Source organism: Apodemus sylvaticus, chromosome 10 (genome assembly GCF_947179515.1).
Source record: "Apodemus sylvaticus chromosome 10, mApoSyl1.1, whole genome shotgun sequence".
NCBI lineage: Eukaryota > Metazoa > Chordata > Mammalia > Rodentia > Muridae > Apodemus > Apodemus sylvaticus.
In genome coordinates this window covers 31,160,966-31,176,918 of record NC_067481.1, presented here as the reverse complement: position 1 = coordinate 31,176,918, position 15,953 = coordinate 31,160,966, and the positions used below count along the sequence as shown (strand labels likewise).

General features: G+C 37.9%; 1 non-coding gene across 1 annotated transcript; it reads right to left on the bottom strand.

Moving 5' to 3' along the window:
- Positions 1-9,489: 9,489 nt before the first annotated feature.
- LOC127695651 (U1 spliceosomal RNA) lies at positions 9,490-9,653 on the bottom strand. Its single transcript, XR_007980027.1, has one exon. It is a non-coding gene; the product is annotated as a U1 spliceosomal RNA (small nuclear RNA).
- Positions 9,654-15,953: the final 6,300 nt, after the last annotated feature.

Genomic DNA, 15,953 nt, shown 5'->3' with positions numbered 1-15,953 from the left:
TATTAGAAGTTCAAGTACCATGGGCATTAACTTGTCGAAATTCATATAATTGGACATTTGTGAACTGTAAAATGGTATACTTTGTAAATTTAATTTCTAACAGAATGGGAAAAAAACCTTTGAAGTGTTATTAAAATTTGCTTTGCTTTTCACAATGGTATGTGTTGACAATTCCAAAACTAATTTTATCATATACTTATATAAGAACATAATTATATGATATAAAATATAATTACATAATATGAGAATATAATTCTTATATTTCTTGAGGTAGGAGACAGGATATTGGAAACCTCTTGGAAAGGGAGATGAAGACAAACAGGTGAAGATATCAAACTGTATATGGTTGCACATGACTTTTGTATTTACTATGTAGACAATCTTATCTATGTTTGCTAGGAGTGTCTGGAAACAGCACGTGAAAAATCAACAAATATACTTAATTTCCAATTCTTATTTTTAACACCATTCTTCACTAAAAGAAAGGAATTCTTCTGTACATACCCATTTTGGAATGTTTTCCTGTGCTAAGAAAGTTTAAAATGTGACTATAAAATTAGTATAGCAGACAAGAGAAAGAAAATTCTGAGCATGGTGTGACACTAAAAAGTAAAGAAAATAAAGAAGAGCCCAAGGAATGGAAGGTCTTATAAAATTAATAGAATATTTAAGTGGTTGTGTAGTTAAATCAACTGCTAATAATCAACTTTGTACACATAGTATAGTTCTCTGCCTGAGTCAGTAAGCCCTGCTTTGGCAGTGTGTTGTGATGAAAGCAGAGACTGAGAACTGGTCATGTAGCAGAGAACAGGTTTCTGTTGAGTGAGAAATCTGTGTCATGCCCTCGGAGACCCAGATAACACTGTGGAAGGACAGTGGCAATAGCGGGATGGGGGAGAATTGTGAAACTGTTTTTGGTGTACAATCTCCCCATGGCAGTAATGAACACATAGCAGCTATGATGGTCTAAACATCACACACTCACATACACATACACACACACACATAAAAAGGGAAAGAGAAGAAAGGAATCTATGAGCTTTTCCATGAGAACAGGAATGAAGCTAATTGGAAAAAAATAAGGGGTGGCTGGATGAGATCAGGTTACACCAAAAAGAAACTGCATGAAAATTATCTCTGTCCATTGACTACAAGTATGAAATTGTCAAATATTAAAAGAAAAGACACAGCTGGGCAGTGGTGGTGGTGCATGCCTTTAACCCCAGCACTTGGGAGGCAGAGGCAGGTGGATTTCTGAGTTCGAGGCCAGCCTGGTCTACAGAGTGAGTTCCAGGACAGTCAGGGCTACACAGAGAAACCCTGTCTCAAAAAAACAAAACAAAAAAAAAAAGAAAGAAAGAAAGAAAGAAAGAAAGAAAGAAAGAAAGAAAGAAAGAAAGAAAGAAAAGAAAGAAAGAAAAAACCACAGCACTCAATTTGAAAGCTTTCCATCTTGTTAGATCTAGAACAGTCTGTATCTATGGGTCAAGGAACATTCCAGAAGTAGCAGGAATATTATAAGAGCTGGACTATCACTGCGTATCTAATGAAACATCTCTCCAGAGAATGACTACATAAACATGACTAGAATGATAATGATATCAGTTGATATAATAAAGGAGGTGAAAAATATTGTGCTGTCCCATTCATAGTCAAGGAACTGTAGGCAATTGTTGACTGTTGATAGAAGGAGAATAAGCATCTCCCAGGAATGAGCCCCCTTAACCATTGTTCAATGAAGAGTGGTCAGCCCTGAGAAAATATACACATATATAAGAAAAATATGAGAAAATATACACATATATAAGAAAAGTATTTATATATTTGTATATAGACATATGTATGTGGTTATACCTATGTCCCAAAAAGGAGGCTATCAACTCGAGAGGGATAGATTGAGAAGGACTGGAGCAAGTATAACAAAATAGGGGAAGGGAAGCAATTCTATTTTAATTAAAGCATAATACTGATAAGAATGGAAGTTACTTATATAAATAAATGAATACTGGGTGAAGAGGTGTCTTCTTATAGCAACATGAAATTGTGAAATGAATTCTTAGTTTTTGGATTTTTGAATAGCAATTTTATCAATACATTTTAAAATGATAAATTTGATGAGACATGGTATACTTTTGATTCATTTTTCCGTCTTAGTAATATTTATTGAAAAAGCAAGTGTTAGAGGTGCACTGAAGAAACCTGGGCCTGAAACCATTAAATAAGACAGGAACATTAACATTGCCTATTTTCACAAACTGACATCCATTGGTTTCCCATGTAATACATAGAAAGAAAGGCTGTCTCTTGTTTCCACCCTTGGTGATAAAACATCATTTAAATTTCACAAAGAAACAGCAGCAAATTGCAATTATTAGAAATATTCAGGAATATTTAGTTGAACTGTGCTCACACATAAAAGTGAAGAAAGACAAAGAAAGGATAAAGCAGCCATCCCAAAGTTGATGATGAAAGAAACAGGAAGACAAACTGTAGTGTGTGAGTTTGGGCCTGATCCTGGACAAGTCATCTGTAATATTCCTGGGAGAGCGGGAAATCATTTCTCTACAGCTATTAACGAAATAATGATTTATAAAGGTCAAATTCAACATGTCTGTTCCTGTATTTTGGCTATATAGTTAGAAATTCTCCATGAAGTGCTCTGATAATAGGAACCTGCACCTACAATCTGCATTGATATGACCTCCCCAAAATTATATATACTAACAGAAAAGTAAAGTAACAATGATTAGTATAAGCTAATTGCAAATCAGAGTAAATGACATTGTTTGAACTGTTCTTTATATGTTTTGATACGTTTGAAACAATAAAATTAACATTGGGAATAAAATACATAGGGTATTCACTACAAATATTTACCATCTTATTTTGAAGGGCAAGAAATGTATGAATATATGTCATGTCATGAAATTCTTAGGCAAATGGATGGAGCTGGAGAACATCATACTAAGTGAGGTAACCCAGACTCAAAAGATGAATCATGGTATGCACTCACTAATAAGTGGATATAAACCTAGAAAACTGGAATACCAAAAACATAATCCACACATCAAATGAGGTACAAGAAGAATGGAGGAGTGGCCCCTTGTTATGGAAAGACTCAGTGAAGCAGTATAGGGCAAAACCAGAACAGGGAAGTGGGAAGGGTTGGTGGGAAAACAGGGGGAGGGAAGGGGGCTGACGGAACTTTCGGGGAGTGGGGGTCTAGAAAAGGGGAAATCATTTGAAATGTAAATAAAAATATATCAAATAAAAAATAAAATATCAGTCATCTAAAAAAATTCACAAAGCTAAAACAAATGTACTCAAATTATTTTAAAGTTTCACATTATATGCATTCAATTTACCTTGATAGATATTGTAATGCATACATTAATTACTGTGAATAAATTAATGCCCTTAGTAGTTGTTTATAAGTTGTTTATAAGTAGGACAATTTTAACACATAATTCCCAAATAATATCATTGCTCATATGAATAAGAAGATGAATATTTAAGGAATTTATGAGATTGAGAACCAGTAGAGGTTGAGCTTTCAGAATTATAGAGAAAATGCCACCTGACCTCATTAAGTTTAAAGACACTTTATGATTTTTTACGGAAATAGGGGTGTGGAATGACAGTACCTCAGCCTATAGTGAGATGCTGAGTTTTAAAATGAACACTACATTGTGAAAATAAAGTTTAACAAGTCCACCTGGGATTACTGTACTTGCCAAAGGAAATGCCTTAGCTCTGACTTAATTTACTTCATTAAACATAACTTCAAGATACTCCTTTAGAAATCTTATATGTAACAGTTATACTGGATTTTTAATTGGCTAACAGGGTCTGTAGCATCAGTAACAGAACACATACAAGGAACTAACCTCATACCAAGTTCTAACTTTAGTCAATGTTCTTGTGATTATTGAATCTAGTGTCAGAATCTCAGTTGTGTATGTAGATACAAAAATAATCCACAAATCCTTAACTTTGTTTTTGTGCTTTTATTTAGACTATTTCTATGGTCATTATTTATTTATATAAGAGTCTTGGACTCTTACTAACTTCTGTGTACTCAGTCAAAGTATGATGAGGTGACGAAATAGTCAAACTCAGGGCTTAAATCAATCGATTTGAAACAAAAGATATCAATAGGAAGAATCAATTAAAACAAGAACTAGTTTCTTTGAGAAAATAAACATGATAGACAAACAGCCAAATTAACCAAAAAGCACAGAGATAGTATTAAAAATAACAAAGTCAGAAATGAAAAAGGAGATAGCAACAGAAACTGAGGAAATTCAAAAAATCACTACATCTTACTTCCAAAGCCTTTACTTGTCAAAACCAGAAAATCTAAAAGACAAAGATGCTGGTGGGGGTGAGATTGGGATGGATGTGCAGGTAGGGAAGCACACTCTCAGAGGCACATCCAGGGTGTGAAGAACTCTGGAAGAGGGGACACTGTAGGTGAGCAACTATTTTAATAAATAAATAAAATAATTTAATAAAAATTAAAGGAAAAAGATGATTTTCTAGACAGATACCATGTATCAAATCTAAACCAAGATCAGTTAAACTAGCTAAGCAGACCCAATGCAAAAATATTCCATAAATTTCTTACAAGTCCAACCCAAGAACACATCAAAAGCATCATTTACCATAATCAAGTAGGCTTCACCAGGGATGTAGGGACCGCTCAGTATACAAAAATTCATTAATGTGATTTATTATATAAAAAAATTCAAAGAAAAAACTCACATTATCATCTCATTAGATGCTGAAAATCTTTCAACAAAAACAAACACACCTTCATGTTGAAAGTCTTGAACCCATCAGGAATTCAAGGCACATATTCTAGCATAAAAAAACAATATGCAACAAGCCAATATAGACCATAAATTAAATGGAGAGAGACTTGAAGCAATCTCACTAAAATCAGGAACAAGACAGGGCTGCACACACTCTCTCTATCTGTTCAATATAATACTTGAAGTTCTTCCTAGAGCAATAAGACAACAGAAGATCACAGGGATGCAAGTTGGAAAGGAAGAAATCAAGTTATCATTATTCTCAAATGATATGATAGCATACATAAGCAGCTACCAAAATTCTACTAGAGAACTCCTACAGCTGATAAACACCTTCAGCAATGTGGCTCAATATAAAATTAACTAAGACAAAGCAGTAGCCTTCTTTTGTACAAATGAAAAATGGCCCAAGAAAGAACTTAGGGAAAAACAAATTTCACAATACCCACAAATAATACAAAATACCTTGGTATAATTCTAACAAAGCAAGTTAAAGATCTGAACTCAAGAACTTCGAGTTCCTGAAGAAAGAAATTGAAGACCTCAGAAGATGGAATAATCTCCCATTCTCATTCCATTCTCATGGACCAGCAGGATTAACAAAGTGAAAATGGCCATCTTAGCAAAAGCAATCTACAGATTCAATGCAGTTCCTATCAAAATTCCTAAACATTTTCTTCAGATTTTATAAAAGCAATTCTCAACTTCATAAGGAAACACACACACACACACACACACAAAAACAAAACAAAACAAAACAAAACAGGAGAGCCAAAATAATTCTGAAAAAAAAAAAATAAAAGACCAATAGAGATTTAAAAAAAAAAAAAAAACTCGTAGTATTGATAAATAAACAGGTTGATCAATGGAACAGAATGAAAGACCCAGAAATAAATCTACACTCCTACGGACACTTGATTTTTTAAAAAGAAGCAAAAAACCATACAATGGGGGAAAAAAAGAAAGTATCTTCAACAAATGGTGCCAGTCTATGTGGCAGTCTGCATGTAGAAGAATACTAATAGAACCACATGTATCACCATGCACAGAGCTCAAGTCCAAGTGGATCAAGGAGCTCATTATAAAACAGAATACACTGAATCTAATATAATAGAAACTGAGGAATAACTTTGAACTCATTGACACAGGAGAAAATTTCATGACCTTAACTCCAGTGGCTCAGCCTCTAAGATTAACAATTGACAAATGAGACCTTATGAAATGTTCCTATAAGGCAAAAGACACACCATCATCAAAAGGAGAAAACAGCGGGCTACAGGTTGGGAAAAGATGTTCACCATCTCTACTTCTGACAAAGTGCTAATATCCAAAAAATATCAAAAACTCAAATTAGACTCCAAAAAACAAATAATCCAATTAAAAATGGGGTACAGAGCTACCAGAATTCTCAACAGAGGAATCTTGAATGGCTGAGAAGCATTTAAAGAAATGCTCCATATCCTCAGTCATCAAGGAAATGCAAATCAAAATGACCCTGGGATTCTACCTTACACCAATCAGGATCAAAGATCAAAAACTCAATTGATAGCACATGTGGGTAGGTTATGGAGAAATGGGGACTCTCATCTATTGCTGGTGGGAGTGAAAACTTATACAGCTATACTGGAAATCAACCTGGCAGTTTCTCAGAAAAAAATGGAAATAGTTCTACTTGAAGACCCAGGTATACCCCTTCTGGGTATATGTCCAAAAGATGCTGTACTAGAACACAATAACATATGCTTCCACTATGTTCACAGCAGTCTTATTTGTAATAGCTAAAAGCTGGAAAACGACTCAGATGTCCCTCAACTAAAGAATGGATACAGAAAATGTGGTTCCTTTACATATGATATACTATTCCACTATTAAAAATGAGGACATCATGAATTTTTACAGGCAAATGGGTGGGACTAGAAAATGTTACCCTGAGTATGATAACCTAGACTCAAAAGGAAATGCATGGAATGTACTGTTAAGGAAATTATTAGTCAAAAGTTACAGAATACCCATGATATATCTATAGACCCAAAGAAAGTACTTAAGAAGGAAAGCCTGGTTGAGAATGCTTGAATCCCACTTAGAAGGGAGAACAAAACAATCATGGGAGACAGAGGGAAGGAGGGACTTAAGTGGGAGAGGGAATGGAAAGGGAAATAAGGTGGTTTCAGTATCATGTATGGAAAGATTAGGAGAGAGGGCCAGAGTGCCAGTAGAATGAACAGGAATATGCAGTTGTGGGGGTGAGAGTCCGGGTGGGGATGCGGGGAATCTCTAGGAACTCCCAGAGACCTGGAGTGTGGGATGCTCCCAGGAGTCAATGAGGCTTACCTTAGGTGAAATGCCCAACAGTGGGGATATTGGACCTGAAGAGACCACCTCCAGCGGTCAGACAGGACCTCCAATGCAGGGTTGAAGACACCAGCCTACCTACAAAACTTTTGATCATGTCTAAAGGGAATTCAGAGACAAAGATGGAGTAGAAACCAGTGACTGGCCCAACTTGTGAACCATTCCATGGGCAAGCACCAATCTCTTGACACTGTTAGTGATGCTATGTTTTGCTTACAAACAGGGGCCTAGCATAGCTGTCCTCTGAGCTCTACCTAGAAGCTGACAGAGACAGATGCAGAAACCCTCAGCTAAACATTGGACTGAAGTCAGTGACCCCTGTGTGAGAGTTAAAGAAAAAAAAAATCAAGGCCTGGAAAGGAATGGCAACCCCACAGGAAGACCAACAGTGCCAACTAACCTAGACCCCTCAGACCTCCTTGAGACTTAGCTTCCATGCTGGCAGGTTCAAGGCCCCTTAACCCATATGTAGCAGAGGGTTGCCATGTCTGTCTTCAGTAGGAGAAGACATACCAAATCCTGTAGAGACTTGCTGCACCTGGGGGCATATATTCAGGGAGGGGACTCTCAAAGGTAAGAGGAACCCTGGGAGGAGAGACTGGGACTGGGACAGCATTTAAGTTGTAAATACATAAATAAATTTAAAAAATCATTACTACAATGTTAGCAAAATCAAAAAGAAAATTGTCTTAATGTTTACCTTTTAAAAGTAATTTAAAAATTAAGATTGTGAAAATGAGGGTCTGGAAGAATATTTGGTGGTGAAGAGCATGCATTGCTCTTGTAGAAGACTAGAGTTTGTTCCCCAGTTCTTTATATCAGGCAGCTTACAATCGCCTGAAACTCCAACTGAGTTTCTGAGTTTCAACCATCGCCTCTGATTTCTGAAGGTACCTGTGCCTGAGTGAATATGACCCCACACACGTAGCCTCATTTATAATAACAAAAATAAATCTAAAACATATTTTAAAAGAAAAATAGCAGCTTATATTTATTGAGTAGTCTACTTGAAAGGACTGTTCTCGTTTACACTAAATGCAGGACTTCTCTGTTGTTACCATCCAGAGCCGTGGTCTCAGTTTTCTCTAACCAAGTCCCTTTCCATGTTAAATAAATCTGAGCTCAAAACAGAAAGACACATGGTGTGTTCCTGCACGGCCTTGCCCTCTTTCTCAGCTGCTGGAGGTGGTGATATGCAGAAACGGGGAGTGAAGTCTTGCACATTCTCACAGCTATTAAATGTCAAGCCACTGCTAAAGTTGAACTCGAGGATGAACAATAAAATGCTTGAAATTGCACTCAACTTCCTTTTAGCTCAAATAACACAAAAACAAGGTAGCTAAAATGTAGGAGCTTGATGGTAAGGCTAAAGTCAGGTTAAACTCAATCTAATTAAGCTGTGACTATGCCACAATTCAACTTCGCAGTAAGAGAAATCAGAAAAAAAAAAAGCACAATTTTGCAGCACGGTGAAGCAAAAGAATGTAGGAGCCGACATACTATGGAAAAGAACCAAAACCTCAAATTATGACACTTTTATCACCTTGTTTATTCCTTACTCAGTATCTGAAATATAATAAAATGATGATTCTTACAGAGAAGCAGAGGAATATGACCCATAATTAAGAAAAAATATGTAGTTCACAAAACACAGCCTGTAGACAGTACAGTATTTCAAACTCTAACAAGGGATTAGATTTACTAAATTTATTGATAATTAGATATATGCTAAAATGAACAGGAAATCCAAAATAGAATTGGTGACTGGTGAGAAAAGCAGAACCTGAAATTAATACAAGGAAATAACAATGTTTATCTCACTTTTAAGAGACAGGATGAGGGGGATACAGACCTCCTCTAAGAAGGGTCTACATATCCAATATGGCACTTACAGTCACTTCTCTCTGGTCTTCATCTCTGCATGGCAGAAAAGAAGGCTCTCTCTTCAGAAGGGAACAGAAGTGTCACACACAACATAGCTAAAACTCCTGTGGACCTATGCAGCATTAAGTAGCATATTTATATCTTTGTGTACTTTCTCAATTAGCAATATCACAGTGTATTGACTCATCAGCAATTCATAACTGTGCAGATAAGAAACCGCATAAGTGAAAATGTACTAATATCATTGCATATGTATTAGGAGAACACATTTGTGTATGTGTAAAACATTACATTTAAGGTACATGAGTTGAGCTATCTTATCACAAATTACACTGCAATTGAAATGACTGATGTGCAAAATGTTGAAAAGAGATTATATATGAGAACAAAACAGACTCACTATGGGAAAAGTATAGCTGTATCTACTTCTCACTGCCCCTAGGGGGGAGCACAAACGCAGTCCCCCACTACCACAAATTATGCAGTAGAGTTTCCTGCATTTGGGGAAATCTCAGGGGTCAGCACATCCAGAATGCAATAGGTAAGCCTCGCCCTGGGAAAACCACCATCATGGTCATGGTATGTCCCCTGCCAGGTAAGTATCTACAGCCCCTGCCTGGTAAGTTCTTCTAAATCAGGCAATGAGTAATACTACCTGGCTCACTTCTAGAACTTTTCATCCTGTAAAATTAATCTGTATATTTAATTGGCCATTAATTTTGCCCCTAAAGTTAAGAATTGTTCACTATAGCACTAGACTTTGATTTCTACAACATAGTTATTTAGGAGATATTTTAGTAGCACACCTGGTGCCTATATGACAGAAGTATCCTTATAAGTATGGCAATTAACATTGTCTACAGATATTGTCAGCTATCTACTAGGAATCCTCCATTCAGAGCCTATTTGTCTTTGTACTTCTCTGCAATATACTCTAGTATTTAATACAAAGATATTAAATATGAAAACAAGAAGTAGGCAGTCACTACCAGTCAAGATAAGCAACTGTAAGTACATACTTCTAGAAACTTCTGGAGTTTGCTTCCTGATCATGTGCTATGTGTGGTACAAGAAACATTATTGAAAACTCAGTGTGTTTACCCAGTCAAACACCTCTCTAAAATCAATAACTTCCAGGACCAATTCTCTTTAGAGAAAACAAAAAATAAAACTTCTCTAGTGTTAAAACTGTCCTTTTTCTTTTTCTTTTTTTTTTATTCGATGTATTTTTTATTTACATTTCAAATGATTTCCCCTTTTCTAGCCCCCCACCCCCCGAATGTCCCGTAAGCCCCCTTCTCTCCCCCTGTCCTCCCACCCACCCCTTCCCACTTCCCCGTTCTGGTTTTGCTGAATACTGCTTCACTGAGTCTTTCCAGAACAAGGGGCCACTCCTCCTTTCTTCTTGTACCTCATTTGATGTGTGGATTATGTTTTGGGTATTCCAGTTTTCTAGGTTAATATCCACTTATTAGTGAGTGCATACCATGATTCACCTTTTGAGTCTGGGTTACCTCACTTAGTATGATGTTCTCTACCTCCATCGATTTGCCTAAGAATTTCATGAATTCATTGTTTCTAATGGCTGGATAGTACTCCATTTTGTAGATAAACCACATTTTTTGCATCCACTCTTCTGTTGAGGGATACCTGGATTCTTTCCAGCATCTGGCAATTATAAATAGGGCTGCTATGAACATAGTAGAGCATGTATCCTTATTACATGGTGGGGAATCCTCTGGGTATATGCCCAGGAGTGGTATAGCAGGATCTTCTGGAAATGAGGTGCCCAGTTTTCGGAGGAACCGCCAGACTGATTTCCAGAGTGGTTGTACCAATTTGCAACCCCACCAGCAGTGGAGGAGTGTTCCTCTTTCTCCACACCCTCTCCAACACCTGCTGTCTCCTGAATTTTTAATCTTAGCCATTCTGACTGGTGTAAGGTGAAATCTCAGGGTTGTTTTGATTTGCATTTCCCTAATGACTAATGAAGTTGAGCATTTTTTAAGATGCTTCTCTGCCATCCGAAGTTCTACAGGTGAGAATTCTTTGTTTAACTCTGTACCCCATTTTTTAATAGGGTTGTTTGGTTTTCTGGAGTCTAACTTCTTGAGTTCTTTATATATATTGGATATTAGCCCTCTATCTGATGTAGGATTGGTGAAGATCTTTTCCCAATTTGTTGGTTGCCGATTTGTCCTCTTAATGGTGTCCTTTGTCTTACAGAAACTTTGTAATTTTATGAGGTCCCATTTGTCAATTCTTGATCTTAGAGCATATGCTATTGGTGTTCTGTTCATAAACTTTCTCACTGTACCCATGTCCCCAAGGGTCTTCCCCAGTTTCTTTTCTATTAGCTTCAGTGTCTGGCTTTATGTGGAGGTCCTTGATCCATTTGGATTTGAGCTTAGTATAAGGAGACAAGGATGGATCAATTCGCATTCTTCTGCATGCTGACCTCCAGTTGAACCAGCACCATTTGTTGAAAAGGCTATCTTTTTCCCATTGGATGTTTTCAGCCTCTTTGTCGAGGATCAAGTGGCCATAGATCCTCCTGCCTGTCACTGTACCAATACCGTGCAGTTTTTAACACTATTGCTCTGTAGTATTGCTTGAGGTCAGGGATACTGATTCCCCCAGACTTTCTTTTGTTGCTGAGAATAGTTTTAGCTATCCTGGGTTTTGTGTTGTTCCAGATGAATTTGATAATTGCTCTTTCTAACTCTGTGAAGAATTGAGTTGGGATTTTGATGGATATCGCATTGAATCTGTATATTGCTTTTGGCAAAATGGCCATTTTAACTATATTGATTCTACTGATCCATGAGCATAGGAGGTTTTCCCATTTTTTGAGGTCTTCTTCCATTTCCTTCTTTAGAGTCTTGAAGTTCTTGTCATACAGATCTTTCACATGTTTGGTAAGAGTCACCCCAAGATACTTTATACTGTTTGTGGCTATTGTGAAGGGGGTCATTTCCCTAACTTCTTTCTCAGCCTGCTTATCCTTTGAGTATAGGAAGGCCACTGATTTGCTTGAGTTGATTTTATAACCTGCCACTTTGCTGAAGTTGTTTATCAGCTGTAGGAACTCTCTAGTGCAGTTTTTTGGGTCACTTAGGTAGACTATCATGTTGTCTGCAAATAATGATAGTTTGACTTCTTCCTTTCTGATTTGTATCCCTTTGACCTCCTTATGTTGTCGAATTGCCTGAGCTAGTACCTCAAGTACAATATTGAAAAGATAAGGAGAAAGGGGGCAGCCTTGTCTGGTCCCTGATTTCAGTGGGATTGCTTCAAGTTTCTCTCCATTTAGTTTGATGCTGGCTACCGGTTTGCTGTATATTGCTTTTACTATGTTTAGGTATGGGCCTTGAATTCCTGTTCTCTCCAAGACTTTAAGCATGAAAGGATGCTGAATTTTGTCAAATGCTTTTTCAGCATCCAATGAAATGACCATGTGGTTTTTTTCTTTGAGTTTGTTTATGTAGTGGATTGCATTAATGGATTTCCGTATATTGAACCAACCCTGCACTCCCGGGATAAAGCCTACTTGATCATGGTGGATGATTGTTTTGATGTGTTCTTGGATTCGGTTGGCAAGAACTTTATTGAGTATTTTTGCATCGATGTTCATAAGGGAAATTGGTCTGAAGTTTTCTTTCTTTGTTGGATCTTTGTGTGGTTTTGGTATCAGCGTAATTGTGGCTTCGTAGAAGGAATTGGGTAGTGTTCCTTCTGTTTCTATTTTGTGGAATAGTTTGAAGAGTATTGGTGTTAACTCTTCTTTGAAGGTCTGATAGAATTCTGCACTGAAACCATCTTGTCCTGTGTTTTTTTTTTTTTTTTTTTTGGTTGGAAGACTTTCTATGACTCCTTCTATTTCTTTAGGCATTATGGGACTGTTTAGATGGTCTAGTTGGTCCTGATTTAATTTTGGTATTTGGTATCTGTCAAGGAAATTGTCCATTTCCTCCAGATTCTCCAGTTGTGTTGAGTACAGGCTCTAGTAGTAGGATCTGATGATTTTTTGGATTTCCTCAGTTTCCGTTGTTATATCTCCCTTTTCATTTCTAAGTTTGTTAATTTGGATACTTTCTCTGTGCCCTTTGGTCAGTCTGGCTAAGGGTTTGTCTATCTTGTTGATTTTCTCAAAGAACCAGCTCCTGGTTTTGTTGATTCTTTGTATGGTTCTCTTTGTTTCTACTTGATTGATTTCGGCCCTGAGTTTGATGATTTCCTGCCTTCTACTCCTCCTGGGTGAAATAGCTTCTTTTTGTTCCAGGGCTTTCAGGTGTGTCATTAAGCTGGTAATGTATGCTCTCTCCATTTTCTTTTTGGAGGCCCTCGGGGCTATGAGTTTTCCTCTTAGCACTGCTTTCATTGTGTCCCATAGATTTGGGTATGTTGTGTCTTATTTTCATTGTGTTCTAAAAAGTCTTTAATTTCTTTCCTTATTTCTTCCTTGACCAAGGTATCATTGAGTAGAATATTGTTCAGTTTCCACATGTGCGTGGGTTTTATGTTGTTTTTGTTGCTATTGAAGACCACTTTTCCTCCATAGTGATCTGATAGGAGCCATGGGATTAGTTCGATCTTCTTATATTTGTTGAGGTCTGTCTTGTGACCAATTATATGGTCGATTTTGGAGAAGGTTCCATGAGGTGCTGAGAAAAAGGTATATTCTTTTGCTTTAGGATCGAATGTTCTATATATATCTGTTAAATCTAATTGGTCCAAAGCTTCAATTAGTTTCATTGTGTCCCTGTTTAGTTTCTGTTTTCCTGATCGGTCCAATGAGGAAAGTGCAGTGTTGAAGTCACCCACAATCAATGTGTTAGGTGCAATGTGTGCTTTGAGTTTCAATAAAGTTTCTTTTACGAAAGAGTGTGCCCTTGCATTTGGAGCATAGATGTTCAGGATTGAGAGTTCTTCTTGTTGTATTTTTCCTTTGACCAACAAGAAGTGTCCCTCAGAGTCTCTTTTGATGACTTTGGGTTGAAAGTCAATTTTATCTGATATTAAAATGGCTACTCCAGCTTGTTTCCTGAGACCACTTGCTTGTAAAATTGTTTTCCAGCCTTTTACTCTAAGGTAGTGTTTGTCTTTGACCCTGAGGTGTGTTTCCTGTAATCAGCAAAACGTAAGGTCCTATTTACGTATCCAGTCAGTTAGTCTGTGTCTTTTTATTGGGGCATTAAGTCCATTGATGTTAAGAGATATTAAGGAGTAGTGATTGTTACTTCCTGTCATTTTTGACGTTATTTTTTAAATTTGATTGCTTAACTTCTTTTGGGCTTGCTGAAAGGTTACTATCTTGCTTTTTCAGGGTGAAGTTTCCCTCCTTGTATTGGTGTTATCCTCCTATTATCCTTTGTAGGGCTGGGTTTGTGGATAGATATTGGGTAAACTTGGTTTTGTCATGAAATATCTTAGTTTCTCCATCTACGGTGATTGAGAGTTTTGCTGGATACAGTAGTTTTGGTTGGCATTGTGTTCTCTTAGAGTCTGCATGAGATCTGCCCAGGACCTTCTAGCCTTCATAGTCTCAGGTGAAAAGTCTGCTGTGATTCTGATAGGTCTTCCTTTATATGTTACTTGGCCTTTTTCTCTTACTGCCTTTAATATTCTTTCTTTGTTTAGAGCATTTGGTGTTTTGATTATTATGTTACGGGAAGTATTTCTGTTCTGGTCCAGACTGGAGTTCTGTAGGCTTCTTGTATATTCATGGGCATCTCTCTCTTTAGGTTAGGGAAGTTTTCTTCCATAATTTTATTGAAGATATTTGCTGGCCTTTTAAGTTGTAAATCTTCACTCTCATCTATGCCTATAATCCTTAGGTTTGGTCTTCTCTTTGTGTCCTGGATTTCCTGGATATTTTGGGTTACAAGCTTTTTGAATTTTGCATTTTCTTTAACTGTTGAGTCCATGGTTTCTATGGAATCTTCAGCATCTGAGATTCTTTCTTCTATCTCTTGTATTCTGTTGTTGATATTTGCATCTCTGTCCCCTGATTTCTTCCCAAGGCTTTCTATCTCCAAAGTTGTCTCCCTTTGAGTTTTCTTAGTTGTTTCTACTTCTGATTTTAGATCCTGGATGGTTTTACTTAGCTCCTTCACTTGCTTGTTTGTGCTTTCCTGTAATTCTTTAAGAGATTTTTGTGTTTCCTCTTTCATGACCTCAGCCTGTTGACCAAAGTTCTCCTGTATTTCTTTAAGTTTTTTTTGCGTTTCCTCATTGTTGGCTTTTGTATTCTCCTGGATTTCTTTCATGATTTTTGTGTTTCCCTTGCAAGGGCTGCGAGCTCCCAGACTGTCTCTGGGTGCACACCAGGTCTCCCGCACTTCCTGAAGACCGAGTGCTGTGGCCCTGGTCGTTCAGATCCCAAAGCAGGCACCCGAAGGCTCCTGCTGGGGCCTGCTGGATTCACCGGAGCACACGGACTTCTCCCCGCTGGCCTGTTGATGTGTTCTTGGGTGCCCTTGCAGCTCTAGTGTGCTTTGCCCCAGATTGTGTCTGTGAACCAGATGGAGCCCGTGTGCACCTCAGGGAGCGTAGACGATATATGTTGCCGGGACCTCACCCACGTGCTGATCACTCCTCTGGGCAGCTGATCCCCCAACCGGGCTGGCGCACACAAGGTTAGCCTGGCCGCCCAGGCCCTGGGTCCATGCAGAAGCCTGGGAGGCCAAGGTACGAGCAAAGTTCCCCTCAAGCTATGACTGTCAAAGGGGTCTGCCAGGTGACCAGGATGGCGGGCGTGAGCATTCCCATTCCCTGAAAGTGCTGGGAGAGTCTGCTGGGCTAACAACCTCCTGGGCAGGTTGACACACAGATGGCCCTCCAAGCCGCCCAGTTCTTTGGGTCAGTCCAGGGCCTGTTGGGGCCTAGACCCCCGCTTTGTTA